This window comes from Phasianus colchicus, chromosome 9 (genome assembly GCF_987193195.1).
Source record: "Phasianus colchicus chromosome 9, bPhaCol1.hap1.1, whole genome shotgun sequence".
Lineage (NCBI taxonomy): Eukaryota > Metazoa > Chordata > Aves > Galliformes > Phasianidae > Phasianus > Phasianus colchicus.
This window is the reverse complement of record NC_143444.1, coordinates 32,087,197-32,109,576: the sequence shown is the minus strand read 5'-3', so window position 1 is coordinate 32,109,576 and position 22,380 is coordinate 32,087,197. Positions and strand designations below refer to the sequence as shown.

Sequence of the window (22,380 nt, the reverse complement as noted above, 5' to 3'; positions counted from 1 at the left end):
AATATAGCGATGTGCCTAGGGAGCAGAGTTACTCACACTGAAGTCATTGCTGTGTTAGGAATAACAGTATTTAAAAATCTAGTGCTAGATTAAGAAAACGACTGAGTTAATAGGAGGCTTATTTAAACCATGCAAGCCAGCTGAGAGAATAGGATCATTCCAATTAGCTCCAGAAATACATCTGTGTAATGTTTCCATCAGCTAACAAAGGAGAAGATAAAACCATTCTGTCACCACCACACACGCTGAGTACCTAAATAACAGTTATTTTCTCAGGATAAGTATTGGAGGGTAACTGTCAGCAGCTGCTAATTAACCCCCTCACGTGCCTGCACACCCAACTTGCTCCTGCCCTCTTTGTGCTGCTCCCCCAGGACACAGCCTGCACTGCTGGCCAGACCCCTGCCCTTCCTCCTCCTCAAAGATCAGGGCTGTCCTTATACCATTGTACCACCTAAGAGAAGTGGGCCATCTCAACCGTTTGCCCTCCAACTTGCTCCTCAACCACAGCCTCTCTGCTCAGCTCCTTGCCCCCTTCTGAGCAGCAGGGAACACCCCTGGGCCAGGTGCAGCACATCAGCATTAGGGCCTGCAGCTGGGTGGGAGCAGTGCTGGGCTGATTTATTCCCCACCCTGTTTGGGGGTGCCCTGCTGGGGGAAGGTGTGAGTGTTTGTGCTGAAGAAAATGTGGCATGGAAAAGAAGAATGTAATGAAGCTTACTCCAAATATCCCCAAGGTAAGTGCTGTATGTGTTTCTATTATTTTTTGTGCTGGCTGCACTGGTCTAAAGGCTCAGTAGAATTCTAAGTAATGAGTAATGTAGGAAATATCCAAATAATTTTCTGGGACGGTATCTCTGATAAAGCAGATTTTATTTGCAGTTGCAATGGCCGGCCTCCTGCAAGCAGGAGAGCACACAGACAACAGAGTTACCTCTTTTATTCCCTATTCCCTGACGCTTCTCTCGTACTCCCCCAGTTCCTGATCAGCTGAGTACTTCAGGTTCACAATCTTCTCAACACTTCACTAAACATGGAAACACTGGACAAACATAAGTTTTTGCAGCATAAGTGTCAATCTGCAGTTAATTAACTTATTCCACATCTGATCGTTATTTTGCAGATACCTGCTTGTCCTCCTTTCTACAAAGATAAGCTTGGGAGAGAGGCAGGGGAGGATCCTGGTGCCTGCCTTCACACCCCAACCTTCTCACGGAGTGAGACAGTCTGGCCTTGTGTAGAGGCCCTGACTTCTTTGATGTTTGCTAAATCTGTCTGTCTTTTGCCGAGTTTCTTATCCTAAGAGAACAGCTCTACAGTATGTTTTCTAATCCTTAGCACGCTATACTCGCATTGTTTGGAACATTTGACAGCTATTACCATTTTGCAAGAAAGAATTAATCACATAATTCAGTAATAATGTTTCTAAAACACGCCGCTAACATATACAGTATTTTACTTCTTAGATCAACTATTCCTAAGGATAAGTTACAGAATACAAATGCATTATGTTCTACTTCTTCAAACCAGTTGCTGCTTTTTAATATCAAATGCAGAAACAACATTCCATTCCCACAGTAATGTTAAAGCTACCTTTTTCTTGCTTGAAGGAAGATTTTTCTGGTGTGTGTGAGTGGAAGCTATAAGAAAAATGAAAACCATTGCTTCTTATTTAAAGGAAAAAGGCAAGATTGAGGTTGGTTTGGAACAAAACTGCATTGCATAAACATGGAGGGCCTTACATTGCTGGTGAAACACCTTTTCTGTTGCTGGAAAGACTGTAGGAGCACTGGTGTGATTCTCTCCTGACTTAACATGGTGGTGTTCTTGAAGATATATTGGTTTGAATTTAGGTGATGTATGGTGCAAAAATCACACAAGCGTATGCTATAATCTCAGAGTAGTCACTGCTATATGCACATCATAATGGATAAATAACTGATGTCAAGTGCTTGTGTTCAGAATTGATTTGGAATTGGGCACAACAAGTGGATTCTCGGTCTTTTATTCACAGTTGCTGATGGATTTCAGTACGAAACGGGGCGGTGCTGGGGTTAAAATGTTGTGCACGCTTTTTCCTTCCGCTGCCTCGTGTGACGCTTTCCATCGCTATAACAGAGCCGGGGGGCTGCTGGGCCGTTGTGCGGGGCTGCCCGGACCCCCAGCCAGCACTAAGGAGGGGTCAAGGAAGGCGTGTCGGCACTTTGTCCGTAACAAAAGCGTTTGTAATCTCTGCTCGCCGTCGGATAGGTCTTTCTGTCTTGATGCTCGGTGCTTGCGGTCCTCTTCCTTTTTATAATGGAAACAAACGGAGAACAGTTTCTGCTTTGCCCTTCCCTGTGAGCGTGCTTCCTATTCAAACTGGTATTCGCAAGCTCTGTGCGAAGATATTTTTCTTAGCTGAGTCTAATCCTCCCCACTTGACTTTTTGAAATGCCAGGCATCTCGGTGATTGAAGACAAAGAAGCTGAAGGTGCCACAAGTGTCTCTAACGACTGTGCTTTACCAGGCAGCGGCGGCTGCGGTGCGCGTTGGAGATGCGGGGCCTGCGGCTCTCCGCGCCGGGTCCCGCTTCCTTCGGTGCTTAAAGCTGCTTTGCTGGGTTGGGTGGAGTGCCGTGTGTATCTCCGCGATGCAAATTGCCCTACTTATCAACCACAAGACTTCATGAATATAGCTATAAAAATAATAACAAAAATGTCAGGAACTTGTTCTTCAGCAAGCTGGCTGAACAAACGAGCAATCTGTTTTCCACCTGGGAGATATCGTCTACATCTAAAGAGAGCTCGCAAAAACGTTTTGTGCGTGTATCTAATTAGCTTATTCTTTCCTCCAGAATGCTCCCGTTTGGGATGGGAGAGATACGCTTTGACAGCTCATTTGCTGTAAGTTAAGTCTGTGCGTTATCTCTTGCAAATGGTGAGAGGGAGCTAAGGGGAAACGGTGCTCCTCAGGCTGGGGGATGCCTGGGCAGAAGCCCGTGGTGTGGGAAGGTCTGTGTGGGCTCTGCTTGGAGGCTGTGATGGCATCGAGGCTCTGGAGGCTGGCAGCCCCACGTCCCCCTGTATTCCTGGCAGTGCTGCTCTTGGCTGCGTGATGCTGGGTAGATGGAGGAGGAGGGGGTGAGAATCCTTGGCTAAACTGGTTGCTTTCAGATGTTTCTCCCTATGCTTTCGCTTGTTGACAAATGCGCACTATTGTTTGTTACAAAGGCTGTGAGATGTTAGAATAGCATGGAATCTGCTCTGAAAGGGAGAAAACGTTGCTTGTCCTGGGTGTAGGTGTGCAGCAAGCTGATTGTCCCAGAGTGTGATGCTCCTTGGTCACTGGCATCCAAGGATTTCTCTTCAGGGCCCATGGGGTATCTGCAGAGCCATGGTCAGTGCTGCTACTTGGTCTCTGTAAGAGTTGTGGCAAATCTTGAAACAAAGCCCACGGGGATGAGAAGCAGCAGCTCTCCTCTCCCAGTGATGCTTTGCACACTGTGGTCCCTGCACCCTCAGACACTCGAACCTGGTTCAAAGCACAGTCAGTTGGTGGGGGTCACTCCTGAAGTGGGTGCAGTTCAGTGGGTACAGCTTATTCAGTTTACAGATAGGAAGGGCAGCCATTCTTAGCCAAAGCGTTAATTGAATAATAAAAGGATGATGCTGTTGCAAGGAGAACTTTGCTCTGGTGGAAGTTCAAGCCCACAGCAGCCTGAAAGCATTTATCTGCAGCGTGTGGTGGTTGCAGATAAACATTTTACTTTAGTTTTTTCCCTAGCTTCTCTCCTGTCTCTCTGGAGCATTGCTTTAATGGTAGCTGGGAGGGGGGTAGGGCACAGCTGTGGCTTGGGTGTCAGCCCAGTGCACACCTGAGACCCCTTAATGATTACTTCCAACCAAAGGAAAACTGTTTCAGAAAAGGCGAGTCTGCCACTTTACAGCAAATGTATCCTGTGCTCAGCTTGGTGCTTACAGAAACAAAACTAAAGGCAAGTTAGCTGCTAGCAGAGGAGAAGAGCCCTTGATTTCCGTAGCCATTAGGCAGTGGGGTGTTCCAGGAGCACAGTGAGTGTGTCACGAGCCCGTGGGTCAAATTCCCAGCTCTAGTGTGGGGCTGTCAAATGTGATGTGATTTTTTTTTCCTTTCTAAATGGTTTCAAAAATCTGCTCTGTTTATCGCTACCGAATCACATCTATGAGAAACCCTGGTAAACTACTTCTTAGTGACCTGCTTAATCTAATAATGGTGGGAACAAAGCCAACAAAAAGAGCCTTTTGTTTTGAACAATGGGAATCTAACACAGTGGTTTGAGCTTAATGACAGAAGTAATTTAGGTGTAAATCGCCCGTCTGAGGAGACCACGGTGCATCACAATGAGTGCTTCTAGGACCTCGGGCGGTGCCCCAAAGGGAGTCCTGCTCTGCAGTGCAGGTGCAGGACATGGCCTTCCTCAAACATGATGTGCCCTCTGCTCTTTGGGCTCTCACCTGATGCCTTTCATAGGCTACCTCATTTAACTTTCCTAAATTAGCATGAAGTACATAGAGATTGATATATTTATGATAAAATGAATGCAGCATGGCACTGTATTCACGGCTCACTCCTACTTTTAAGTGGCCCAATTGGAAATTATAGTGACTATTCATGCCCAAGAAGCTTCACTTTCTCATCTCCTTCGCAGTAGAGCTCATTGGTGAGGTGTGTGGAGGAAAGCCCATTTTTCCCCAGCACAACTAAACTTAAGTGATGAACTTAAACATCGAAGTTCTGCACGTAATGACGACAGGCTGGCACGCAGCTTGCACAGAGCTGGTGTATGGCATGGCCTGAAGGCTCTGTGGGCAGCAGTGCCATATGGCTTCCTGCAGCTTCAAGTCATCACCTTTCAACCAACGTATGATGCCTATGTTTGGATATCAGTCTTATTTGAGTGGCCTAGAACTGAGGCTTGATGTTGGTCAGTGGTGGGAAGCAGCTGTGAGCCTGTGAATTCCCACCCACGTCCCTCCAGTTCCATGGGAGACCTGCACTGTGGCTGGGAACCCTGCTATCCCTTCTGTCAAGCCAGCAGTTTTTTCCACTCATTATTTTGGAGTGGGGAGTTGAGAACAAATTACATGCTAATTATAGCACTGCTTAGCATCTACCTCTTCAGACTGTTGTGCTCAGGAATGAGGCTGTCAAAGTGATGTTAACAAATGAGGATGTCTCGCAGGAAAAGAGCTCTTCCTTGTACACATCTTGTATGAAATCTATATCTTCTAAGGTATTATTTTGGCTAAGAAAATTATTCCTTTAGTTTACCCGAAGGAAAAATATGTAAACGTTTATAGTAGAAGCCTACAACAAAGCATCTGGATGCCAGGGTGAGGTGCGTGGTTCTGCTAAGCACTGCTTGCTGTTGTGTGAATACTGTCACGAAGTCCCTGGAAAGAGTGGTGTGAAAACGCCGTGTTAGCAGTTCAACGGGTCAAGCTGAGTTCATGGTCAATACCGTATTGTTTTTCTGGGTAGTATGGTCATAATTACAAGGTCAAGGAAGACTCATTTGTTTTTCTTCAGTGTAAGGCTTTTTTTCCTTCCATTCAGTTAATTGGTTTTAAATTACACGTGAATCTAGCAAAAGAATTAGGTATGTGTGGAAAGGTTAAGAAAAGGTTAACATATCTTCGGGTGGAGTTAAGCCTTTGTCCAAGCACTTAGACACTGCTGGGAAGTGCAGAACCAAGGAAGGGCTGCTCGGTGCTCACGGCTCCTCTGGGTTATGGCTGGTGCTGCTGCCATGGCAGAACAGTGCAGCTCGGGGCAGTGCTCAGTCGGTCTGGCTGTGTCTCATGGGGGTGTGCAGCAGCCTGGGGAGCAGCAACGTGTGTGTTGTGAGCGTGGAATTCTGGGCACAAGTGGGCATGATGTGCCTGCTGGTGCAGGATGAAATGCCTTTGTTTTGTTGCACGCAGTGAGGAAATGGCCATATGAACTAGTTATGCCTTTGCAAATGTTTTTCAGTTCTGAATGATGGCACACAAGGAAAAATGAGCGGTGTTACATAAAAGCTCTTGACTGGGAGGTTTGCTATCAGTTCACACAGAGGCATTTCCCGTTACAAAAACACAGCAAGGTGGAGCCTTGTACCTATTAAACATGGCAGTGGGAAAGCTGTTTGCTAGCAGACTCGAAGACAGATGTGAGAAGTGTGGCTGCTGCAGGCCAGCTGGGCCCGACTTGTTCTCTGAACTGCATTACAGGCTTTGGATAAAGGCTTCATTTCTAGTGCGCTCTGATCCTGGTTGAGGGGACTGGGATAAAAAGTAATAAAAAATGGAAAGGTGAGATGTACTGAATGTCTGCTTCCAGGCTCTAAGAGCTAAGAATTAATGTGAAGGTGGGAGTTTGTCAATTGCCATAAGTTATAACAGTTTACTTTTCCTTCCTTTTTTCAAAGGAGAAGGTGGGGGGAAGGGGAACCTCACTGTGGCCTTCAAGTGCTTGAAGGGAGTGTATAAACAGGAGGGGGGATGGCTGTGGATAGTGATAGGACAAGGGGGAATGGTCTTAAACTGAGACAGGGGAGGTTTAGGTTGGATATGAGGAGGAAGTTTTTCTGCCAGAGGGTGGTGAGGCACTGGAACAGGTTGCCCAAGGAGGCTGTGGATGCCCCATCCCTGCAGGCATTCAAGGCCAGGCTGGATGTGGCTCTGGGCAGCCTGGGCTGCTGGTTGGTGACCTGCACACAGCAGGGGGTTGGAACCAGATGAGCATTGTGCTCCTTTTCAACCCAGGCCATTCCATGATATACAGTTCTTTCATTTGCAAATTGAGTATTTGACCAGGAATGAGCTGTGGCTTCTAAGCTTCTGTTTGTTTTTCCCCAAGATACAGTAAGTGCTGCAAAAGGCTTTCATGGCTCAAACCTCAGCTCAGCAAGTTCACAGTGGGCTTGCTCTATTAGCTTACAAGCTGCATGTAGTGAGTGAGCTCTGGAGACAAAACTAACAGGTACTGCATTAGGGTGGCTGAGAGTGAGCATGAGCTGAAACCTTTTCTGGAAGGCACGCAGGGAAAGCTGCCCCGGAAGTGCAGAGCTCCAGAGGTAGTGCTGAGGGCACAGGGCTGCACACCTCAGGTCTATGGGAGCCCTTCTGGAAAAAGATGGGAGGATGGAGGTTCTGAGCAAAGCTGCATTGCCTCTTCCTGTGCCAAGTTAAAAGCAGATTGCTATCAGTTTGAGTGCATCTGATGAAAACAACCTTATTCAAGTGAGTTCCATGGAATTATTGCAGCAATCATTGCTCACTTTGTAAGGCAGTGCTTTGCCACACTCTGAACTTCAGGTGTAGTCCTTCCAGTGTTTAGAGACAGATGAAGCTGGCTCCCATGCAAACACCTTGCAGTGGTCAGTCAGAAGGTGTTAGGAAGAAAACATGCCCTTAATTCAGTGAGTTCTTTGCTGCCAGCTGTTACCGTAGAGTTGGGCTGGGTGTGGAGCTTCTGCTCACCAACATCGAGCTACCAGCAGAAACGTGCCTGTGTCAGAGCAGGGAGCAAAGGCTTTTTCCTTGCAAAGCAAGCCACTGTGCTCCTGCATTTTCAGACCTGATGTGCACTCAGAGCATGCCATGGTCTGTTACATTTGCTAAAATTTCGCTGCCTTTTTGTTAGGCTGCAGTATTCTTCAAATGCAGGGCAGAGAAAGCTAATGTGCTGTTGGCTTTTTTCCTGAGAGGTGTTAAAGTGCCTTTTGGATGCCCCATAAGTACTCTGTGCTCTCGCTTTTGCTCAGTACCAATCCCAGCTTGACCCTGTGCTGCTCAGCTCCCAAGTTTGACACTTGTAAAGCATTTTTCCAACCAGGAATTTGTGCTTGTTGGTAATTGTGCTTGGTGCACCTGGGTGCACGCAGGCTGAGCATTGCTCCCAGTGCCTCTCTGCCTGATCCTGTTCTGTCTGCAGCTCTGCAGCTGCAACCCGGAGTTGCAGGAAAGCTAAAAACATAGCTGAGCATCCAGCAGATGACAAAGCACACAAATGAAACCTTAGGAAAACTATCGTGCTAAAGCTGTTCACCCAGTTCTACAGGCTTTGTTCGCAGATGGTTTTATTTAGATCTATGAGCTGGTGTAAAGTGATGAAAGCAAAACACTTGTTGGATAAATCACAGCACCAGAGCTGGGATTGTGTGAACTCTCCAATTAAACTTGACAACTCCTTAAAAAATTTAATCCCACAGACGCAGTATGACAATTCCCAAAGTGCAGAACAAACGTGGTATGTTGGATTCAGCTGTTTCCTCGCAGGACTGTCGAGTCAGCATCATGCTTAACTAGTAGAAGGTGGAGGAAAAGCAGTTAGCATGTTGACACCATATGTGCAAGTCTGTGTGTCACTAGGGTGCAGATTGAAGTAATTTGGAACTTAAACGTTTACCAGTGGGCTTTGTTCTCCTTCTGTCTTGTAACTGATAAGGGCAGCCTCAGCAAGGTTCAGAAAGCCTTACAGTAACCGACAGCTTCTCCATTTAATGGATAATTTCAAGGGAAAAATAAAGCCGGGAGGTCAGTTCTTACCTGCTACTGGACAATGTCCTTGTGTTTCAAATACCTCTCCATTTAGTTCAAGTGTTTAAATTAAACTTTCCAGAAACTGTGGTTTGATTTCTCCCCAGGTATCCGAGGCGTTCCATGCTGCGGTGAGTTGGGCAGGCAGGTTTCTTGTATTTGGAGAGCTTGTGAAAAGGGAAGTGAGAAATGAATCGCACCAGAGGGGCTCAGTCTATTTTTATTAGCAGAGCAGCATGTGAATACAAAGATCTATGAGAACCTTTGAGTCATTAAGGCTGGAAAAGCCCTCTGAGATTGCTGAGCTCAGCCCACCCCACTGCACACATCCCTCGGTGCCACATCCCCACAGCTCTGGAAGACCCCCAGGGGTGACTCCTCCCCACCCCTGGGCAGCTGCGCTTTGGAGAGGTTTTCCCCCAGCGGCCAATTTGACCCTCCCCTGGCACAATGTGAGGCCATCACCTCCTGTCCTATTGCTGATCCATGGGAGCAGAACAGACCCCCTCTTGCCCCTCTTTCTGGGAGTGAGGGGCAGAGCTGCAGCCCCAGCAGTACAGAGGGATGCTCACCTGCTGCTCTGCTGGGTGGACAGCAGGCTCTGTGCTGTGTCCCTGTGCCCACCTGTCCCCACGCAGCCCCCAGCCCCATCCTGCACATGGCCCTGGGCAGCTCTGGGGAAATGGAAGCAGAGAGGGAGCAAAAAACATCCAATATAACTTTCTATATCTAAGCATTATGAATTGGAGGGAATTGGTGTACTCAGCAGGCTCTGCCAGCTGTCTGGAGCAGGACATGTTTATTTTTTAGCAGTCAGTGTGCTTTTGTGCTGAAACAGAGTGATACCGAGGGCTGGCGAATGGACCCTGTTTTGCTTTTCATTTTTTTATTTCTAAATGGTCAAACCTCATAATCTGAAATCTGATGATAAACGACTGCAGAAACATGCTCTGTGGGCAGAAACCCCTCGCTTTTCTTTGCTTGGGTGAACTCGTAAGGATACATTTGCTGCGGACTTGCAACTACATGATAAAATAAGACACGGAGCAACTGTTACAGTTCCACGTCCTTCCCTGTCCTGTTTTCTGAAACAGCCGTTGCTCCATAAAGAGATTGCGTGCAATGGGGAGGATGAATTTGCTCGTCTGCCTCTGTGCAGTGCAGGGATCGATGCAGCAGCGCCTTCCATAGCTGAGCTCAGTGGCTGGGGAGGTGATGTGATGGGGGCTGTCTATGGCTTGGGGTGGGACCACAAAGTCATAAGTGATGCTAATGTCATGGCATTGCCACGTCCGAAAATGCTCTCAAATTTTATGTGCTTACTAGATTTAAAAAAAAAAAAAAAAAAAAAACACTTGCAATTAAAAGTTCATTATTTATCGATACTTGCCAACTACTTCGAATAACAGCATCTAGAGCATTGTTTTCATTGGAGTTGGGTACAGATGCTGTTTTAGTTGGGGTTTGCCATTGTGATAAGATGTCTGGAATTTCACTTTCTTTCCTCACGTTGGTAGCAGTGCAGAGACAGGAGGCTGTCCCCTAGCTGGCAAAGTAGTGTTTTTCTGTACCTGATGAATAGTTTGGTGCAAATCATAGTGAAAAAGAAGAGAAAATGCAGTCTATCAGAGCAGGAATCACTGCAGGTTTGACCTCTCCATGTGGCTGTGCTTGCAGCTTCCAGGTGTGCTGCTGAGTGCTGTGGTGGGCACAGGGCTGGGGGGGGGGGGGGGGAGGAAGGGGGGGGGGCACCTGCAGTGCATCCTCTGCTGAGAGTGCTCAGGTGCTGCAGGGAAGGGCAGACTGGGTCTGACACAGCTGATGTGCTCAGGTGGCTGGCACCTGCCCCAGCTGGTGGTGAAGATCCTGCTTGCATAGTTTATCTTTCCCATGCTTACTGCACTTGCTGGGATGTGATGTTGGTGTTGGAATGGGATCATAGATTTGTTAGTGCTGAAAAAGAGCTCTAGGATCCCTAAGATCAACCTGAACCCATACCTCCATGCCCACTGACCACGTTCCTCAGTGCCACATCTCTACAGCTCCGGAACTTTGACACTTACATGCAGTTCAGTGCCTGCAGCACACTGTAGGTCAGGCTGGCACTGCATGAACAGGACATTTGTGTCTGTGCTCCAAGTGATTAATGGCTGTAACCTGCGCTTTCAAAATGCAAAAGCAATTAAATCTTTTTATGTACGCTCCTTTTCATAGGAATCAATAGACACTGAAGTGTCTCTAAAGCTGTGTTTATATTGTATTAAATCAGCTGTAATTGTAAAACCTTCCTGCAGCACCTGTTCTCAATTTGCTGCTGTCCTTTGGTGGCAGCTCAGAATGGGTCCCCTGCCCCGCTGTCAACATGCCTCTGCTGGGCTGTGTGTGTTGCTGGTGTCCTGGCTAATGGTGAAACCTGAAAATACACATTCCCAGGGGATTTGTTTGGAGCACTGAGCTTCCAGCTTCTCCCTCACTGACTGTCCAGGCTCTGGGCTCAGCTGAAATATCTGCATGTGGTGCTGAGCAACCTGCTCTGATGGGAGCAGCTCACGGGTGGTTCCTGGATCAGAAACAGTGCCCTGGGTGTGGTGGAAGATGGGAGTGTTGTCTCCTCCCTGCTGAGCTGCCTGGCCCTGCACATCACAGTGCTCCATTACCTGCTCGGGGCTCACCAAGCACTTGTTGGAGAGATACCTGAAATAATGGAATATTTCTGAAATCGCTTACTTTATAAAACAGCCAATATGGATTTCTTTTTTCTTTTGAATGCTATTTTAGTGTGAACTGGAAATTGCATTTAAATGAATGTTTAGTCTGTGAGCCACTGAGAAAATCAATAGCAAACCTAACAGGATCTCCTTTATTTTTCATCCAGCTCTCTCTTTGGAGATAGGGCTGGAGCTCCAGAAACAAACACCATTGGAGCTCTTCCCTGAATTCTGCTGACAGCTTTGTGTTGCACGTTGGAACTTGTGGTGCTCGGCTCCCAGGTTGCTCCATACAGCCAGGCTCTGGCTTCCCTGAGTGCCATTCCCAACCCCTTCGCTGCAGACACTTCTGCCCTTTGTTTTGCCCTTTGCGACTTTCTAGCTCTCCTCAATTCATAGGATCACAGAATGGCCTGGGTTGCAAAGGAGCACAATGCTCATCCACTTCCAACCTCCTGCTACGTGCAGGGTTGCCAACCAGCAGACCAGGCTGCCCAGAGCCACATCCAGCCTGGCTTTGGATGCTTCCAGAAATGGGGCATCCATGAACTACCTGGGCAAAGTTACTTCTTTACAACATGCTTAGGATTCATTTCATTAGGCTCCAAAAAGTGCTTCATATCTTTCAAACGTGTTTATTTTCCAAATTTGGCAGGGGGGGCTGAACCTCTGCTGTTACAAGTAATTGTGTTAAGCATCTGGTCCTGACCCACAGTTTTTCTGTGGCAAGTTAGGTTAAAACAAACAAAAAAAAGAGCGCTCTGCTCTGACCCTCTCTGGGCCACCATCCAGAGGGCAGCAGATCCGTGTTTCCCTTCATCCTTCTCTTCTTGTCCCCTGTCCCCTTCCTCAGCAGTGGGGCTCCTGTGCTGGAAGCAGGGCACACACAGTGCTCATCCCACATGCCTCTGTTTCTTGGAGTGAACGTGTTGCTATTTAGTAGAGTGTCTGCTTCAGGAAAAAGAGAACACAGCGCTGCCTTGCCTTAGCAAGTGATTCCCTTCTTCATGGGATGCCTATAAACTGCAGTGAGATCTCTGCAGCCCTGCGCTTGGTTTTGTGCTGGCTCTGGTCACAGTAGCAGGGCTCACTGGGGGCAGCTCGCTGTGCTGTGGGTCTGTGCGATGGGGCAGAGGGCCTTGAACTCAGCTCCTGCTCTGCCCACAGGGAAAAATGGCATGGGGCCCTGGTTGTTGTTGTTTTGAATGAGAAATGCTATGTTACAGAATGCTGTTTGGTTTTGTTTTTTTGAGAACTACTTCTGTGTTTATTTCTCTTCACATGGCGACAGCTTTGTGCAGATCTGAGTTCTGGCACCCAAAACAACTCCAGGACACGGGAGCCTTCACATGATTTCCATTATGTGCTTTTGGCATTGTATGTGACATGCTTATTGGTTGTGTCTTTTTTTAAAGCAATCCATCTTCAGTTCTGTTCAGAAAATGTTTCTATATAGAGATAATGTTGATAACATCAAATGCATTTCTAAACTCTCAGAATATGAATGCACATATCACTTTCACTCTTTCCTGACGTTCCTCTTTGAATGGCTGAAGGCTCACAGGAAGCTCGTGACATCCCCCAAACCTATATGAGCTGACTCATCGGGTGCCCTGTTCACTGACTCCATAACACACATGGTTGTCATGAAAGCATGAAGCAGCAGCTCAGCCCAGCACCCAGGGAGGTGGAGCAGCCGTCTCACACAGCTGGGGATGGGGCTGCCTGAGCCGTGCTGCAGTGGGGAGCACACAGCAAACACTGCCATTATGGTCCCATGGAACGCCCTCCTCTGAAGGATAACTGTGTGCAGGGTGCTTTGAAATAGCTCTTCCATGTTGCTGTTGCATTGCTTTGATAAATAATTCTTTGTTTTTAGGAAATGGTCTGATAGCTCTGTATCTCCAGCCTTTAAAAGCTGAATTTACACCCAGTGGAGTGGGCTGCGGGGCTGTGGATTCCAGGGTTTGTTGGTAGTGGGGTTAAAGCAACAAAGCCAGCTGAGAACTTATGTCTGAGAGTGGGTGAGCTCACTCCGTGGTGGGAAAGCTGCGAGACAGCATCTTCAGGGCCACATAGAGCAACAGGCTGAGGTGCAGCAGTCGGAGCATCTCATCTCATTTTCTCCATGTCCAATTTGCATGAAGGTGTGACAGGACCCAAGTGATTTGGACGTGACTTTTTCAATATGTAGTTTATGTAATCTAGTTCATGAATTCAGCAGGAGAACCTGGGAGGAGTTGGTTTCTTTGCAGTCTGAACTCTTAGAGACTTCTGCTTTGCATTACTGCATGCTTTTGTGTACTGGAGGCTGCTGAGTCTGTTTGTACTCCCAAAATACAGCAGAAATCCTACAAGTCTGAAATTGGAACTGATAGAAATATCAGTGGCTTAAAAAAAAACCTGCTTATACATCTGTACTACTTTGTCCTGGGTAATTAGTAGACTCCTGGTAACAGAGGAGGAATACATGAAGATTGTGTCCATATGTTGCTGTAATGAAGCAGCTCTGCAGCCCAAGAAGTCCTTGGGCTCTCTGCCTCTCATTTGCACCCACCAGGCCTGTATTGGGTTTAGGTTTCCCCACTCACCAGGGGCTCCTTGCAGCAGCTCAGCTCCCAGCCGGGGGGGCTGAGGCTCTCCCCATGGGTGCTGTGTTCAGTCTGTAGGCTCATCTGCACCAATGACCCGATCATGTTAACTTGCTCTAACAGCTTATGCAAATGTGACAAGATTCAAGTTGTTGACTTAAAGTAAGCAGTGCAATTTTGCTGCTTTTCCCTGACTGCACGTCACAAAACGCTCTTTTGGGGTATTTATCTTGACAGTTATAATCCAACAGATATCAGTTCTTCCTGTGTTGTTCAGAATTCCTGTTTCTTTGGGTCTGTTGGAGAGAAAGGACTGTGCCTTACTGAACTACTTAGAACACGTTCAGTTGCTTTCTGTAAACCAGTTAAAATCTTTTTCAACCAGTTCTGAGAAATAAGTGATGCTTACTCATTGATGGAAACTGACATTTTTATACCAAAGTGTGTTTTAGATGTGTTTGCCTCGGATGGGAGTTCTGGAGAATGCTCAGCTGACTTTACTGGAGTTGTCTTGAACACTCTGGTTGCTTTCTCACTTTAATAACATTAAGGGAGCTTACAAGTTAATGTTGCTGTGAAAGGAAAGTGTTCTGCATTTTGTTGGAACGATGTGCAAGTCCCAAAGCTGTGTCAGCAGGCAACAACGCACATTTGCAGAACTGATTGTTTCTGGTTCCATTAGCTCTGAGTGTACGACATCTTGGGTGTCTTCTCTGGCAACACTCTTGATGTTCTTAGTTAATAAGTTGCATGTGTTTGCACAGATAAGTGTACAGACAGCACGTACGTTCTTGCTGAAGCACAGTTGCTTTTGGAGCGCGGACTGTGGAGAAGAACTGCTGGAATTCAGCCTTGGTGCAAGCTGCAGTCACACAGGCTGACCTCTCCTCACCCCAACCTCCTGCCAGGAGCCATAGGGAGCAGTGAGGTCTCCCTGAGCCTCTTCTGCCCTGCATGAATGCTGCAGCTCCCTCAGCTGCTGCCCACAGTTCTATGCCCCAGACCCCGCACAGCATTGCTGCCCTTCCCTGCACAAAGTCCCTCTGAGACTGCAGCAGATCCCACCCCCAAACCCTGGGCCATCCCTGCTGCTGTCTCCTTGGCTCTCACATTCCACAGTCCGACTCTTCTGCTCTTTTACTGAATCCTCCAGCTCCAAGCTGGACCCCATGCCTGCTGCCTTCCCCCTGCTCTCTCCATGCCCACCATTGCCCTGCAGGGTTGCTGTCAGCAGCATGGCCATGGGAACATGGGAGCAGTGAGATTCCACTAAAGCAGGTAGCAGGCAGTGAGCAGGCCCACATATGGATTGCCAGAGAGCAGACATGGGATTGTGCTTGCCTGCGTAAATACAGCCCATTTGCCTTGATACTAATGCTGTTCTTAATGGACATGGGAGGGACTCTGAGAAGAGATGGGGAAAACAAACAAAAACAGAAAGGCATGGCAGTAAATCAGGAAGTAAATAATTTACTCTTCTCAGAAATAGATCTTAAAAATTGCATTTCATTTTTTTTCAATAAGAGAGATGGATGCTATTAGGCCTAGGCACCTGTTACTCAAAATCTAGACTGGGAGAGAGCCAATCCTGGACTTGCACTTGGTCTATATGATACTCCTGCTGCTGCCAACAATGAAAACAAATTACAGTTTCAACCAGCTGCAGGAATTTACTGAGGAATAGAAGTTTCTGTGCTCTGTATGCGTTTCTGAGCTTTATTTTAAACAGAAAGCAAACAAACAGCAAGCCAGCTCTATTTCCTCCTGCCAACCCTCGCTCAATGTGAGTCACACTTGCTTTCCTTCTCCTACTCTGGTATAGAATCACAGTTACTTTTTTACCTCTCGGGTCTCCATGATGGTTGCAGAGGGCAGCATCTAAACCTTGGAAAAGTGTAATAGCTGAATGATTCAAGCTAGATAACACAGTTACTGTTCTATTTCAGTGCTGCAGAGAAGCAGGATGTCTTCGTGAAAGACCTCTCAAAATTTGTATATTTTACTGTTTTTATTTTTCATATTGAGCATGTTAGCTTTGTGTGGCCAAGGACACAACAGAATGTGCTGTGGGCCTTCACTTGGTCCCCTTCTTGGTCATTTTAGGGCAGCACCCACAGGCAGTATCTGCTGGAGCTAGCTGCCCTTTTGAAAGCATGTGCTGCAGAGGGGTGTTCTCAGGCCCGTGGCTCAGCATGGTGCCGGCTCCTGTCCTGCTTATGAAGAGGAGCAGACAGGGTACAGCTCATGTGAGGCTGTCCCTGAGGGCTGGTGGCAGCCCTGCAGCTGTGGCAGTGGGGTGGTGCTGGCTGAGCTCAGCAGCAGCTCATTGTGTCTGCTTTGGCACACAGTGACTGTGAGAGATGCAGCATTGCTGTTCAAAGAGATTTGCGTTCTTTCCTTCCCTAATTATAATAATTAAATGATATTTAATTACAAGACTTCAAGTGAATATTTGCTCCATCTCATTAACTGATGAGATGAATTAATGGCTGAGGGTTGGAGCTAGGTGATCTTTAGGGCCTCTTCCAATCCCCATCATTCTGCGGTTTGTTGCAGGGCTCTGTTCTGTTTGGAGCACTGTTCCCGTTGTGCACAGTGTTGTGGATGGAAGCATTCTGGGCTCCTGGATTTGGGTATTGCTGTGTGCACCTCAAAGCTGCTGAGCAAACAGCAGCTTGCTGCCACATGCAGCTGTGAATGGCGTTTCCCAGTGTTCATTATGCAGGCTGTCATGTGCAACGTTCTCATGTTTTGTACCTTTTCCATTTGTGCCTGAGCTATATTCAATAACTTTACAAGTGTCTGCAGTTCTAAACATTATTTCGAGTTTTATATTCAAATAAATGTGTTTAAGCATATAAATGTCCTTGTCTTCTATTGCATGCTGCAAAACAGCATCAATTTTCTCCCCTTAGAGGCTTGGTGGCTCACAGGCTCTATTGCTGAAGGCAAGGTCCTTCCATAGGAGCTCACCTCTGACCCTGTCCCTCTGCCTGCAGCATCCTGCAGTGTGTGAGGAGGGTGAGCCTCAGCCATCCCCTGCTAGAGCTCAGCCTGCCTGCAGCCCCTGCTTAGATTAACATCACCAGAGTCCATTGAAGGTGCTAATGCACAGACAGGAGCAAGGTCACCCTGCAGGGCCCCAGTTTTCTCTTCTTAAGGCCGTATTTGCTAATGAAATATGCTTGGTGCCAGTGTCTCTCCTCTGGGCTCTGTGTCCTATGGTCCCAAATTCCTCCTGCTTCCTTCTGCTGTGGCCATTAGGTTGATCCTCAGCATCCTTCGCGAGAGGTGTTGCATGCAGTGGGACATCTCCTCTGTGTGGCTTTTTGAGGGTGGAAGCAACGCCTAAGAGGGCAAGAGCTGTGCATGTGAATGTGGATTTGCTTTCCATCTCCAACTTGAAGGCTGAGGATTTTCTTTGGGAGTCTCACTGCTTTGGGCAGACAAGGCTGAAGTGCCTTGTAGAGTCTGGGGAGAAACTAGGACTTGTGCTAATGCTTCTAGGATTAAGAATAGATTGAATGAGGGAGTCAAGGGCATAGATGGGGGTAGTTATCAATGTAACCTTCTCAAAGCCTGACATGGGCAGTTCCAGTCTTTCATCTCCCTTCTCCATTGGTTGCCCTTAAGAATTTACAGCACAGTTAAAATAGCATGTTTGCTACTGAAGACCTGCAAGTTCAGAGAGCTGGATTCCTACCTTGAGTACTGCCCCTCCAGTACTGTGCAGCTGCTCTTGGGGCATCTCTGTATCTGAGCTGCTGCGTGGTACAAGTGGTGAACTCTGGCCTTCCTGTGATTTCCTGCGTGTGTGTGTGCTGTCAGTGTCTGTACTCCCCCAGCACTCCCACTATCAAACCTGAAGGCAGAGCCCAGCCAGCTGGTGCTGAGGCCAGTGCCACTGTGTGCCAGCCTGGGGATGGGGCTCTGTCCTGACTGCACACAGCTGTGGAGGGGGACGTGTGTGAGCTGGAAGCGTGTTATTAAACTGTGCTTCTCTTCTGTACAAGAAATGTCCACGAATCTTTCTATATCTTCAAGAGGAATGTTAAATCTCTCTCTGTATTCATATATATATATATATATACACACACACACACACAGATATATATGTATGTATATCTAAACAAACGAAAACCAGGGTATCAAAGTTCAGAGAACTGTTGCGTATGGATAATGAATGAGAACTGCAGAAGAAGAGTCTATTCTGATCTGCCAAATCTGGTTTTGAGAAGCATTCCTAAATGTGGGAAGGAGCTAGAAGAGAAATGTTGTAGGAAAAGCATAACTGCCATCAGGGTTTCAGATGATCAAAGCCTTCCCTTGAGAAGTCTGTTGTGAGATGCTGATGCTGTGTCACATCTCTTTGTGCCGTTCCTGAAGTAAAACCAAAGTATCGTTGATTTTTGGGGATATGAACAAAATTTTGCTTTCTTTAAGTAAATCTAGAAGGTAGAAACATTGCTGCTTATTAGGAGTTTTCCCCCTAAAATATGTATCTTAACTGTCGAGATGCAGTGTTCATTACTGCAGGCAAAATGAAACCTGCGCGCACTGAATTGCCTCTGGCTAGCAGATACATTTCTAGGGTACACAATATTTTAAGCAGGTAGCACAGAACAAGTCTGCAGGCCAATCTGTTTGTAACTAATGAAGTATTCACAGAATGCTTCCAGCAATAGGATTGTAACAGAAGTCACCTGCCACTCAATGAGAAGCATGCAGGTAAATTTTAAACCGTGATCTCTATGGCAAGATATTTGGAATGCAAGTACAGATAAACTCAAACTGAGTTATTGCGAAGATCTCTGGACTGAAAAGTCCATCGGTTGAGTATGCTTTTTAATAAGGTGATAGATTTGATGTCTGAGAACCATGGTTTGTGAAGAATTTGAGTTTTAGATGGCCTTGAATCTGAGCTCGGTCAAGGTAAGACTTTAATTTCATTTCTCTGTCTGTAGTGCAGGATTGGTGAGAAATGCTTCTTTTCTGTAAAGAGCTGTAAGATTTTCACAGCAGTGTTAACAAATACTCCCGAGTTGGAGAGCCCTGCCTTAAATAATGCCTTCTTTCACACCTCCCAAGGACTTCCTTTGAAATCTGTGGCACAATACCAAACAACAGAGACCAATCTTGCTGTAGTGTGTGGTCCCTATAAAGTGCAGGTCTTCCTCCATTGTACAGCCTATTTTTAGCTGAGTCTCAGTGTTGCTCCGCACCAGAAAGGCGGCTCTGAATCCCAGTAGCTTCAGAAAAGCCTCTTCTGTTTCTCTTGCTTGTGACGCCAGCCCGACTAGATCACATCTAACTATTACTGGTAAGAGCGGCCCCAATAAATAGGAGAGAGATTTCTTAGCTCATACGGGTTAGAAGATTAAGTGGGAGAAAAGAGAGTGAGTGACCTCACTTGATTTGTTCTCCAGCTGCTGCTGATCAGATTCATTGCTGCAATTCATGTTGTAATGGCTGCTGGGCACAACCTGGAGGAAGCCACTGATGACTTCAGACTGAGTGAGGGTGTGTGTGAATGCCCAGGCTGAGCGCTCCAGTGGCAGAGGAGTTCTGTCCTCTGTCAGGTTTCACTGATGGGGGCATTAAAATTCAGAATAGATGCAAGCATCTGGAACCGTGGAAGCTGAAACCCAGCTCTTCTGATTCCTCCCTGCCCCCTTTTGATATCCTGATCCCTTTCTTTTCACTTGGAACTTTGTTCCAGACCTAAAGCAGAGGTCATTAGGGAACCCAGCTGCAGATGTACCTCTGTGATTTGCTCTCTTTGAAGAGGAGCTCAGCGCTCCTCTGCAATGCAATCCTGAGTGCTGAGATTGCCTTGGCTGCACAGAGGGCAGCCCAGCCCTGAGAGTGTTTGCTGAATATTCTGGGGCACCCAAATAACCCGAGCAGAAGTTAGCAGCGCTGAGATTTTTCTCCAGTGTTTATAATTATGACAAGCAAGATACGCAAAATACCTTTTGGGGTTTGAAATAAGGTATTGTTATTACCATCGGTTATCCAGCTGTATGAAGACAGCTGAAAAAAGTACACATTTCTGTTCATTTTAATAAAAATATATTAAAACACTCAGAGGAGATGTGCCTCTAACCTGAAACGCTGCAGGAAGCCATGCAGATAGCTTGTTTTTAAATTTAAATTGATGTGGCTTCAGTATTAGGATGGCTTGGCATTAATGGCATCTATAATTATTAATGTTTCTATAAATACACAGGCTTTTTTGCTTTTATCCACACAGACACCTAATGTGAAGGCAATCGGTTTCCTAATGCTCTCTTCACCTCATCTGCCAGTACTCTGTTAAGTACTGATAGCATCAGAGCAGGTAATGAACTCAGCTTTGGAGAGATAATGGTGTTTATCACACTGACAAATGCGAGGACCTTATGGACAGGTCTGTGTATTGCTGCACAGTGGCACAGGCATCTTGGGGCAGAGCTCCTGGATTCTCAGCCTGACACCCAGAGCAGATGAGTATTGGGGCAGTGGGATGACAGGGCTGTGGTGTTTGGGGAGAGGTGGAAGTGCAGAACGGCAGCAGCCTGGAAACAGCACGTTCCAAATGACAGCAGAAGACAGAATGAGAGCTGAGGATACGGCTGCTCTGTGCCTCTTCAGAGCCTGTGAGCTCTTGAGAGGTCAGCCAAAACCTGTCTAAGTGTTACTGCAGCCTGGTGATCTGTGTGTGGCCCTGATGCATGTTGCAGTGTGTTGTGCTGGAGCTGTCAGTGCTCCTCAGTGCCCAAACTCGGCTGTGGGTTGGTGTCACCAAGCAGTTGTACGGCCCTTTCCTGCTGACCTTCCTATTCAGATGAACTCAGCTGCTGAAGTGTTGCTAATTGTGATTTAAAGACATTATTGCCGGTTTAAACCTGGCTGTTATGTAGGCAGCATCGTGCCAAGAGATGATTATCTCCTTTCTCTCCCAGTGCCCGGAGCGTAGATAAGGAGATCTGCTTGTTGCCTGTCTGAAGGATGGCGCTGCTGACGGGAAGCCGATTGTGCAACGCTCCACCTAGCACTGAGCTGTTGGTCAATAAAAGCCAACAAATCAGATTGGAGTTTTATGGGATTAATTTCTAGCAGCTACCACTAACCGCTCCACCAGATCATGTTCCACTTTGATTGCTTCAGCGTATCTGAGCCGCTGCTGTGGCAAGCGATCTGTTACAGCACTGTGCAGTCATTTTACCTCACCTACCTGGTGGGAGTTTCTCTGTCCTTGTCTGCATCGCTCTCCCCTGTCCTGCTGCAGAACTTGCTGCTGTTGCTTGTACAGTTTCTGCAATGATGTCCTTCGTGCTTCACAAAGTGCTGGGATGATTGCAGCGATTCTCAGAGGGGCTGCCTGCTAGCGAGGATCACACTGTGTGTTTTGAGCATGATTTTCATCAGCCTCAGTGCCGTGGCAGGAAGGGATGCTCGGGGCTGCTGATCCTGCCTGGCAGTGCAGCATGGGCAGAGCCATGGGAAGCACGAAAACCTGCTCTGTTCTCATTAGGGATCGTTATCGGTGCTCACCTCCCCACAGCTGCACCCAACCTGCCCACACCTTGAGGACTCTGTGTGCCTGGTGCTGAGATGAGGGTGTGACCGTGAGCGAGGGCTTGCAAATCTGTTCAGAAGTGACTCTCAAACTTCAAAAATAAATTAAAAAAAGAACAGAATCCTGTATTGATTGCTTTCACTTTATCTATTGCATGTCCCTGCAAAGAAAATATCATCAATCAAAATGGTGAGATGAATGCAGTGTTGGGTTAAATTCCAGTGTTTTCAGTTTTACCTCGTTGGGATGTTTCCAGAGTGAGGTGATTCTTCTCATTGCTGAAAACTGCTGATTCTTTCTTAGCTTTTAAAGCAATAATCAAAGCCGCTGGATCAGAATCTTTATTACAAGTATTGTTTTGTAAAATGCTATTCCTGGGTAAGTCCTTCAACATAAGAAAGGAATTAACTCGTCACAGAGCTCATTAAATGATGGATATTTTCAAAATGGATTTTGCCACTTATTCATGTTTGAAATACATATTGATGCCAAAGATGAAAATCTTTCTGAAATCTGAGGAGGAAAAAATCCATCGGGAAATTTGCCGTCAGACGCTCGGTCTCTGTGGCATCCCAAAGACTAACAGAATGTCACTGGCTGTTAACCCAAAGGGGCCCAGGGAGAGTCTGGGGGCCTTCAGGCACCTCCTCTACTGGATGGGGAGCGCTGGGAGGTTTGGCTGCAGTGCCCTGCATCTCAATCTTGACATCCAAGGGGATATGTAAAATGATAGCAGTATACTTGTTATGTTTCAGACAGAAACACAAATGACCTATTCAAGAACAGTATAACATTTTTCTCAGTGTCAATTCCTAATTAATGAAAGTGAGAAGACAATTATAACAAGTTTTTTCAAGGGGAAGAAGTGGAGGATTTTGCTGTTTGTAAACCTCTGGCTCGGATGTGCTGCACAAAGAGTAGTAAGATGATGGTGTAAAACCAACAGCAGATACAGCTGACCGTGTGATAGAAGAGCC

General features: G+C 46.8%; 1 long non-coding RNA gene across 1 annotated transcript; it reads left to right on the top strand.

The window, feature by feature from the left end:
• The first annotated feature begins 650 nt into the window (after window positions 1–650).
• On the top strand, window positions 651–21,758 carry LOC116236182 (uncharacterized). Its single transcript, XR_004168506.2, has 3 exons — window positions 651–737; window positions 20,096–20,182; window positions 20,787–21,758. It is a non-coding gene; the product is annotated as an uncharacterized LOC116236182 (long non-coding RNA).
• Window positions 21,759–22,380: the final 622 nt, after the last annotated feature.